The 8,548-nt window shown below is 43.1% G+C and overlaps 1 protein-coding gene across 1 annotated transcript in view; it reads left to right on the top strand.

Annotated features, from left to right (window-relative positions):
• The first annotated feature begins 4,095 nt into the window (after positions 1–4,095).
• Positions 4,096–8,548, top strand: part of RAB23 (RAB23, member RAS oncogene family) — a 35,268-nt gene continuing 30,815 nt past the window's right edge. The window contains exon 1 of the mRNA XM_028097457.2: positions 4,096–4,380. The gene's annotated coding sequence lies outside the window, so the exon portion shown is untranslated. The remainder of the gene's footprint in view (positions 4,381–8,548) is intronic.

Raw genomic sequence — 8,548 nt, 5'->3', positions numbered from 1 at the left:
TGTCTCAAGTTGAAAAAAAATTGTAAGATATACTTAACATAAAGTTTACCGTTTTTGCCCATTTTTAAGGATACTGTTTCAGGGCATTAAGCACATTCACATTGTTGTGCAACCATCGCCACCATCCATCTCTGGAACATTTTTCATCCTGCAAAATGGAAACTGTACCCATTAAACACTAACTCCCCATTTTCCCCTCCCCTCTGCCTTTGGCAACCACTATTCTATCTTGTATATCTATGAATGTGACTATTTTAGGTAACTTAGTGGAATCATACAGTATTTGTCTTTTTACTCAGCATGACGTCTTCAGGATTCATCCATGATGTACTATGTGTCAGAATTTCCTTCCTTTTTAAGGCTGAATAATATTTCATTATATGTTTGTTGTTTTTTTAGTTTTTAATTAAAAAAATTTTAAATTAAATTTTTTTTGGTAATCTCTACGTTGGGCTCAAACTCACAACCCTGAGATCAAGAGCTGCATGCTCTTCTGACTGAACCAACCCGGCACTCAATTTCATTGTATGTTTACATGACATTTTGTTTATCAGTCCATCTGCTGATGCACATTTCGGTTGCTTCCACTTTTTGGCTATTGTAAATAATGTTGATGTGGACATAGTTGTACAAATATCTGTTTGACTCCTTGCTTTCAATTCTTTTGAGTGTATACCTAGAGGTGGAATTGCTGATCATATGGTAATTCTATTTTTAATTTTGTGAGGGACTGACATACTGTTTTCCATAACAGCTGTACCATTTTACACTCCTACTGGCAGTGCACAGGGGTTACAATTTCTCACCATTCTTTGTTTGTTTTTTGTTTTAAAGCTCTTTAAGTTTGTTTTTAAAAAATTTTTTTAAATTAACATATAATGTATTATTTGTTTCAGGGGTACAGGTCTGTGATTCATCAGTCTTACACAATTCACAGTGCTCACCACAACACATACCCTCCCCAATGTCCATCACCCAGCCACCCCACCCCCCAATTTCTTACCATTCTTGCCAACACTTGTTATTTTGTTTTTGTTTTCTTTTGTTTTATAACAGCCATTCTAGTGGGTGTGAAATAGTATCTCATTGTGGTTTTGATTTGCATTTTACTAATGATGAGTGATATTGAGCCTCTTTTCATGTACTTATTAGCCATTTGTACATCTTCTTTGGAGAAATGTCTATTTAAGTCCTTTGCCCATTTCTTAATCCTTTTCCTTTTCTTTTAAAGGGGGGGGTGTTTCCTTTTCTTTTAAAGGGGGTGAGTACATTACTCAAGTTTAAGAAACTACCAACCAAATCCTGGAGATAAATCCATTGTCTACTTGACATTAAATTTCTTGTGAATAATCACTATGTTTACATTTACAAAACTATATTGCAATTATATGGTAAAACAAATTTAAATTTTAAATATTTTATTTATTTTTAAAAAGATTTTTTATTTATCTGGGAGAGAACAGAGCGTGAGAGAACACGAGTGAGGGGGCAGAGGGAGAGGGAGAAGCAGACTCCCCGCTGAGTAGGGAGCCCAATGTGGGGCTCGATCCCAAGACCCTGGGAGCATGACCTGAGCCAAAGGCAGGAGCTCAATCAACTGAGCCACCCAGGAGCCCCTAAAATTTAAAAATTTTAATTCCAAGAACTACTGCACGTGAAATAAAATTCACCCACAGAGAAATGTACATAAGAGTACAGTTTGGTGAATTTTCACAAATGAACACGCATGTTTAACTAAGGCCAAGATCAACAGAGAGAGCCTTACTAACACCTTGGAAATCCCTCACCCAGTCACTATCCCTTTCCTGCCAAGGTAACCATTATCCCAAATTTTAGCAGATAACTTTTCCTGTTTTTATGTTGAAATGGGCTTACTCAGGATGTACTTTTTGCATCTTTTCTTTTCTTCTTTTTAAATTTATTTTGGAGGGTGCAGGCACGCACACTGTCTGCAGGAGAGAGGGGCAGAGGGAGAGAGAGAGAGAGAGAGAGAGAGAGTCCTCAAGCAGACTCTCGGCTGAGTTCAGAGCCTGATCCCAGGACCCTGAGATCAGTACCTAAGCCAAAATCATGAATCAGCTGCTCAACCAACTGAGCCACCCAGGTGCCTTGCACCTTACTTTCTATGCTCAAATTTACATTTCTGCAGGTAAGCCATTTCATGTTGGTCCTTTTGGGCCAGTCTTCTCTTCGTTGCATATTGCATAGCATTCCATTATATGAACACTGTGTGGATTTATTAATTTATTCTGTTGTTTTTGGTCTTTTGGGTTATTTCCATTTGGGGGCCGTTAAAACAAATGCAGCTGTGAACATTCTTGCACCTGCTTGTTGGTGCACCATTAATCCTTGCTGGATTTGTAGAAGTGGACCCTGTTTGCTGGGTCAGAGGGTAGGCTTCTTTGGTAGATAGGGCCAAATTGTTTTTATTTTATTTTTAAAGATTTTATTTATTTAACAGAGAGAGACAGTGAGAGAGGAAACTCAAGCAGGCGGAATGAGAGAGGGAGAAGCAGACTTCCAACCGAGCAGGGAGCCTGATGCTGGGCTCGATCCCAGAAATCTGGGATCATGACCTGAGCTGAAAGCAGACGCTTAACCGTCTGAGTCACCCAGGTGCCCCCAAATTGTTTTTTAAAGGAGTTGTTCTAGTTTACATTTCAGAAGCACGGTAGATGAATTCAGTTACTCCACATCCTTGTGGTGTGGGAAACAAAGGCAAATGAAAAAACTAGATTTCCTTACTACTTACAGCCCACTGATGGGTCCTTGAAACAGGCAGAGTGCCCTTCCTCTAGGAACTCAGCTGCCTCAATGTTAATGCTTTGCTAAGGGGAAAGGGCCATCTTAGTTTAACATTATCCCGCTCCCCCCACCCTCCCAGGATCCTGTAAGTCCACTTTAACATATAAAAATTCCTAAAAAAAAAAAAAAAAAAGCAGGAGGGGAAGAATGAAGGGGGGAAATCGGAGGGGGAGACGAACCATGAGAGACGAGGGACTCTGAGAAACAAACTGAGGCTTCTAGAGGGGAGGGGGGTGTGAGGATGGGTTAGCCTGGTGATGGGTATTAAGGAGGGCACGTTCTGCGTGGAGCACTGGGTGTTATGCACAAACAATGAATCATGGAACACTACATCACAAACTAATGATGTAATGTATGGTGATTAACATAACAATAAAAATTTAAAAAACATATAAAAATTCCTTTGGAAACTTCCTTTATCTCTAACCCCCATGATACCTGTTAGCAATCATCCCCCAAGCATATGGCTCACTGATATACAACTGAAGGGTCTCACGACTGAGGTTTTATTAGATGATAATGACATTTTCCTAACAATAGCCAGCCCCCTCCAGGTCCAAGAAACCTTGCTTCCAAAATTCCTCAGAGACTTACTATCCCTAACCCCCTCTCAACTTGAAAGTATATAATGGGCCACTCCTCATGACCCCAGTGTAGCTCTTTCTGCGCACTCCTGTGCCTGAGCACGGAAGACCTCTCAAGAATTCTTTCTTAGTCATGAGCTCCAAACCCCAACATTTCCGACATCACTTGGAGTATTTTGCCAACACCTGGTATCTTCCTTTATTCCCTTTTCTATTTTATTTTGAAATATAAAAACAACTCAAGCAAAGTTTAGATTGCTTTTGGGGGGAACTTTTAGTTGTTGGCTTGGTTCTCTCAATTGTTAACCATCTCAGACATCTACTTTGTCCAGCCGCCAGGTGTGGGCTGTGAGTGCGTTTTCGGTTTTGCTCAACATTTTTGCTCACTCTACCCCTTGGATGTCATCGGGTGAAGAAAATAAGGTATGTGTCCAAGGCGGGGCAAGTCCTCTGGAAGCCTGGTCACTTAGTAGGCGAAACTTAGGCGGACCTTCCTGTCAGTTCTTTACTAGGGTCCACGATCTAGGCGTTCCTGCCCGCCTGTCGTCTCCCCACTGCTACCGGGTCCCCGGAGGCACCGGGAAAGCAAAGGAGCCGCCCTCCCCGGCACCAGGAACTGGGGTGGAGCGGGGCGGGGGACCCGGGCCTCGCGGAGCATGCGCAGACCAAGCCCAGCGCATGCTCCGCAGAGCGGCGGGTCCACAGATGAGGGGAGCCGAGTCTCCCGCGCCCTACCACGCTTGCCGGAGTTGCTGCTAAGACGCTTGTTCCGAGCCCTGGCTGCCAATAAAGTTCGTTAAAAAAATCATAGTCATTCTTAAAAGAGCGAAGGAGGGCGCGAGCCAGCCGGGCGGCCCCGCCGGGGGAGCTGGCGCCCTGGGAGGAGGAGGAGGAGGTGGTTTTGGCGGTGGCGGCGGCGGTGGCAGCGGTTGCGCCGCGACCAGGAGGAGCCGGTCGCGCCGGGCGGCGAGTCCGCGGCGGGCGGGGGACGGTGAGTAGCGGCTTGCACTCCGGGCAGTGGCGCGGTTCTGACTCGCCCTCTCCAGCGGCTGAGGGTTCCCCCGGCTCCGCTGGGGAAGGACCCGCTTCTTCCCGGGGTCCCGGGATATGCCGTACTCCGGGGACTCTATGTAGAGGGGTGTGGGGGCAGGGGCCTCCAGGCCCGGGCTCCCATCCCCCGGCCGCTGAGCGCGGTGCCCAAGTATCCCCTGGAGAAGGTGAGCGGCACTACATGCCCGGCACCCTCTCTCAGCGCCCAGCGGCCCGGGCTCCCAGGGTGTGGGTCCCTGGAATTGCCCCTTGGGCGGGAAGGAGCGAGACGGAGCGGGGGCAAGGCGCTGGCCTCCAGCCTGGCTGAGCACCCAGCTTCTCGCCTTCTCCCAGCGCCCACATGGGGAAGGGGCGACCCAGGCCGGGCGAGACACCAACAAGGGGCGTCAAGTGCCGGGTGCGGTTTGATCGGGAGGGGGGGGTCCCAAGCTCTGCCTTGGCTTTTAGAACCCCCTCCTCCCTGCGGCGGGGCCCCCTCCTTACCCGCGGCCCCACCCTTCCCTAGTTTCTTGCTCAGAGACTGCTAGAATATGAATGAGCCAGACTGCACTATTTCATTGACACTGGCTGCCACAGAATTACTTAACTCGGAGAACCGAGGAGTCTTCGGCAGCTCCCAGACGTAAGAACCTGAGGGTGTGTGAGAGACCATTAACTTCACTCTATGAGGAGTGCCGGTAGAGTCTGAAAGGGTCGTTTCTCTAGGTTTTATATAACTCCTAACGTGTTCTAGGTAATTTCATTGGACCTAACCAAGTTTTTCAGTGTTATAAACACAATCGTCCCTGTACTTAAGTACCTTTTCTAATTTATTAGACTGCATTGGTTGGAAAAGTTTTTTAAAATTAAATTTGGGGAAAGCGTATTTAGAAAAGAGTATTTATGCAAAGCATTGCTGTAAGCCTTTTAATTATTATACTCAGAATTATCTTATTTTCTAAGAACTTAACTGTTTTGATAGAGTGCATTAAGTCTACAGAGCAGTAGTAGCTGATAATCACCAGACTGGCTGTGTTAAAATCTGATTAGGCTTTTCTTCCTTAAATTTTATTTTTAAAATTATACGGTAAAATTGACTTTTTTAAAGATTTATTTATTTATTTATTTAAAAGATTTTATTTATTTATTTGACAAAGAGAGACAGTGAGAGCAGGAACACAAGTAGGGGGAGTGGGAGAGGGAGAGGCAGGCTTCCCGCTGAGCAGGGAGCCCAATGTGGGACTCGATCCCAGGACCCTGGGATCATGACCTGAGCCGAAGGCAGACGCTTAACGACTGAGCCACCCAGGTGCCCTAAGATTTTATTTATTTGACAGAGAGAGACACAGCGAGAGAGGGAACACTAGCAGGGGGAGTGGGAGAGGGAGGAGCGGGGAGCCGGATGCGGGGCTCGATCCCAGGACCCTGGGACCATGAGCTGAGCGGCTGAGCCACCCAGGTGCCCCTAAAATTGACTTTTTAAGGGGTGTGCCATTCTGTGAATTTTAGATTAATGCAATCACCACATAGAACAGTGCTTATCACCCCCCACCCCAAATTCATGCTACCCTTTTATATCCTTCCCCTTACCCCAACCCCTGGCAATTACTAAACTTTTCTAGATGTCATATTAAGTGGAATCATACACTATGTAACCTTTTGATGCTGACTTCTTTCACTCAGCATAATGCCTTTGAGATTCCTCAAAGTTGAATATATCAACAATGTCTTCTTTTTTTATTGCTAAGTAATGTTCCATTAGATGGATGTGCCAATTTGTTTATACATCCATCCACTGAAGGACATTTGGAGTGTTTCCAGTTCTTGGTGATTATGAATAGAGCTGCTATAAACATTTGTGTACAGGTTTTTGTGTGAACATAAGTTCTCATTTCTGTAGGGTATTGCTAGGAGTGACTGCAGGGTCATATAAAGGATGTTTAACTTTGTAAGGAACTGTCATGCTGGTTTCCAGAGTGGCTATTATCATTTTGCATTCTTACCAGCACCGTGTGGGACTACCAGTTGTTCCACATCCTTGTAAGCACTGTGTATTGTCAGTAATTTTAAATTTAGCCATCTCATAGGCGTGTAGTGATATCCCATGGTTTTAGTGTGTCTTTAACTAATGACTGATGATTTTGAATATCTTTTCATGTGCTTATTTGGCATATATAATCTTTGATGAGCATTTGGGCGAGAGTATTGCCCATTTTTCAAATGGGTTGTTTGCTTTCTTATTTTTTTCCTTATGTTGAGGTTTGAGGGTTCTTCATATGTTCTAGATAGAAGTTATTTGGTAGGTATGTGCTTTGCAAATATTTTCTCACAGTCTGTAGCTTGTCTTTTCATTCTTTTAACAGTATCATTCACAGAGCAAATGTTTTTAATTTTTGTGAAGTCTAATTTATCAATTTTTCCTTTTGTGGAAATTTTTTTGGTATGATGTCTAAGAACTCTGCCTAACCCCAGATCAACATTTTCACCTTGTAAGAGATTTCTTCTAAAAATTATTCTTTTACTTTTATTTATTTTATTTTTTAAAGATTTTATTTATTTATTTGAGAGAGAGAGTATCTGAGCACAAGCAGGGGGCAGTTGGGGGAGCAGAAGGAGAGGGAGAAGCAGACTCCCAGCTGAGCAGGGAGCCCCACCCCGGGCTGGATCCCAGGACCCTGAGATCATGACCTGAGCCAAAAGCAGACACTTAACCGACTGAACCACCCAGGCACCCCCAGTATCACACTTTGTTAATTAGTATAGCTTTATGGTGTCTTAAAATTGGCTACTATGATTTCCTTCTTTTTAAAAATTGTGTTAGCTATTTTAGTTTATTTGCCTTTCCATATAACATTTAGAATCAGCTTGTCTCAACTGCAGAAAATCCTGCTGGTGCTTTGGAATTGGATTAAACCATGGATAGATTTGGGGAGAAGTGCTGTTTTTACTTTTTTGAGTCTTCCAATCTGTGAACATGGCACATCTTTTTATTTATTTAGGTCTTTGTTTCATTAGTGATTTATAATTTTCAGCATATAGGTCCTGTACATGTTTTGTTAAATTTATACCAAAGTAGTTAATTTTGGGGGAACTTTTATAAATGTCACTTAAAAATTTTGTTTTCAGGAGTGGTTGGCTGGCTCAGTTGGGACAGCATGCTACTCTTGATCTTGGGGTTGTGAGTTCCAGCCCTATGTTGGGTGTAGAGATTACTTAAATAAATAAAATAAATTAAAAAAATAAAAATGTACAGTTTTTCAAATTGTATGTTGTTAGGGTATAGAAATACAATTCAGTGTTGTGTGTTGCCCTTGTATCCCGTGTCCTTGCTAAACTCATTTATTAGTTCTAGGATTTTTTTTTTAATTCCTTGGAGTTTTCTGTAAAGACACTCATGTAATTTGTGAATAAGGACAGTTTAATTTTTCTCTAACTTGTAAGAGTTTTATTTATTTTTTGTCACCTCATTTCTAGCTAAGACTTTGTGTATGATGAATAGGAGTAGTGAGAGTGAAAATACTTATCTTGTTCTCAGTCTAAGGGTTAAAGCAGTCAGGCTTTCAGGGGCACCCAGCTGGCTCAGTCAGTAGAGCATGCGACTCTTGATCTCTGGGTCATGAGTTTGAGCCCCATGTTGTGCATAGAGTTTACTTGAAAAAAAAAAAGGGCAAGCTTTCAGAGTTAAGTATAATGTTAGCTGTGGAGTTTTTTATTATTTATTTATTTTTTTATTTATTTAAAAGATTTTATTTATTTATTTGACAGAGAGAGACACAGCGAGAGAGGGAACACAAGCAGGGGGAGAGGGAGAGGGAGAATCAGGCTCCCCGCCGAGCAGGGAGCCTGATGCAGGGCTTGATCCCAGGACCCTAGGATCATAACCTGAGCTGAAGGCAGACGCCCAACCACTGAGCCACCCAGGCGCCCCATCTGTGGAGTTTTTTAATAGATGACGTTTATGAGGCTGAAGAAGTCTGTTTCTAGTTTGCGGACTATTTTTCTGAAAAACGGATGTTGAATTTTGTTATATATTTCTTCTGTTTCAGTTGATATGGTGATGAGGTTTTTCTTTTTTACTTTGTTAATTTGGTAGATTACACTGATTGAGTTTTGAGTATTGAACCAGCCTT

Source organism: Eumetopias jubatus, unplaced genomic scaffold, assembly GCF_037043125.1.
Source record: "Eumetopias jubatus isolate StellerSeaLion01/CBP00866 unplaced genomic scaffold, mEumJub1_p1.0 scaffold_6, whole genome shotgun sequence".
Classification (NCBI taxonomy): domain Eukaryota; kingdom Metazoa; phylum Chordata; class Mammalia; order Carnivora; family Otariidae; genus Eumetopias; species Eumetopias jubatus.
The sequence above is the reverse complement of the archived record's forward strand: the minus strand, read 5'-3'. Positions and strand labels throughout refer to the sequence as shown.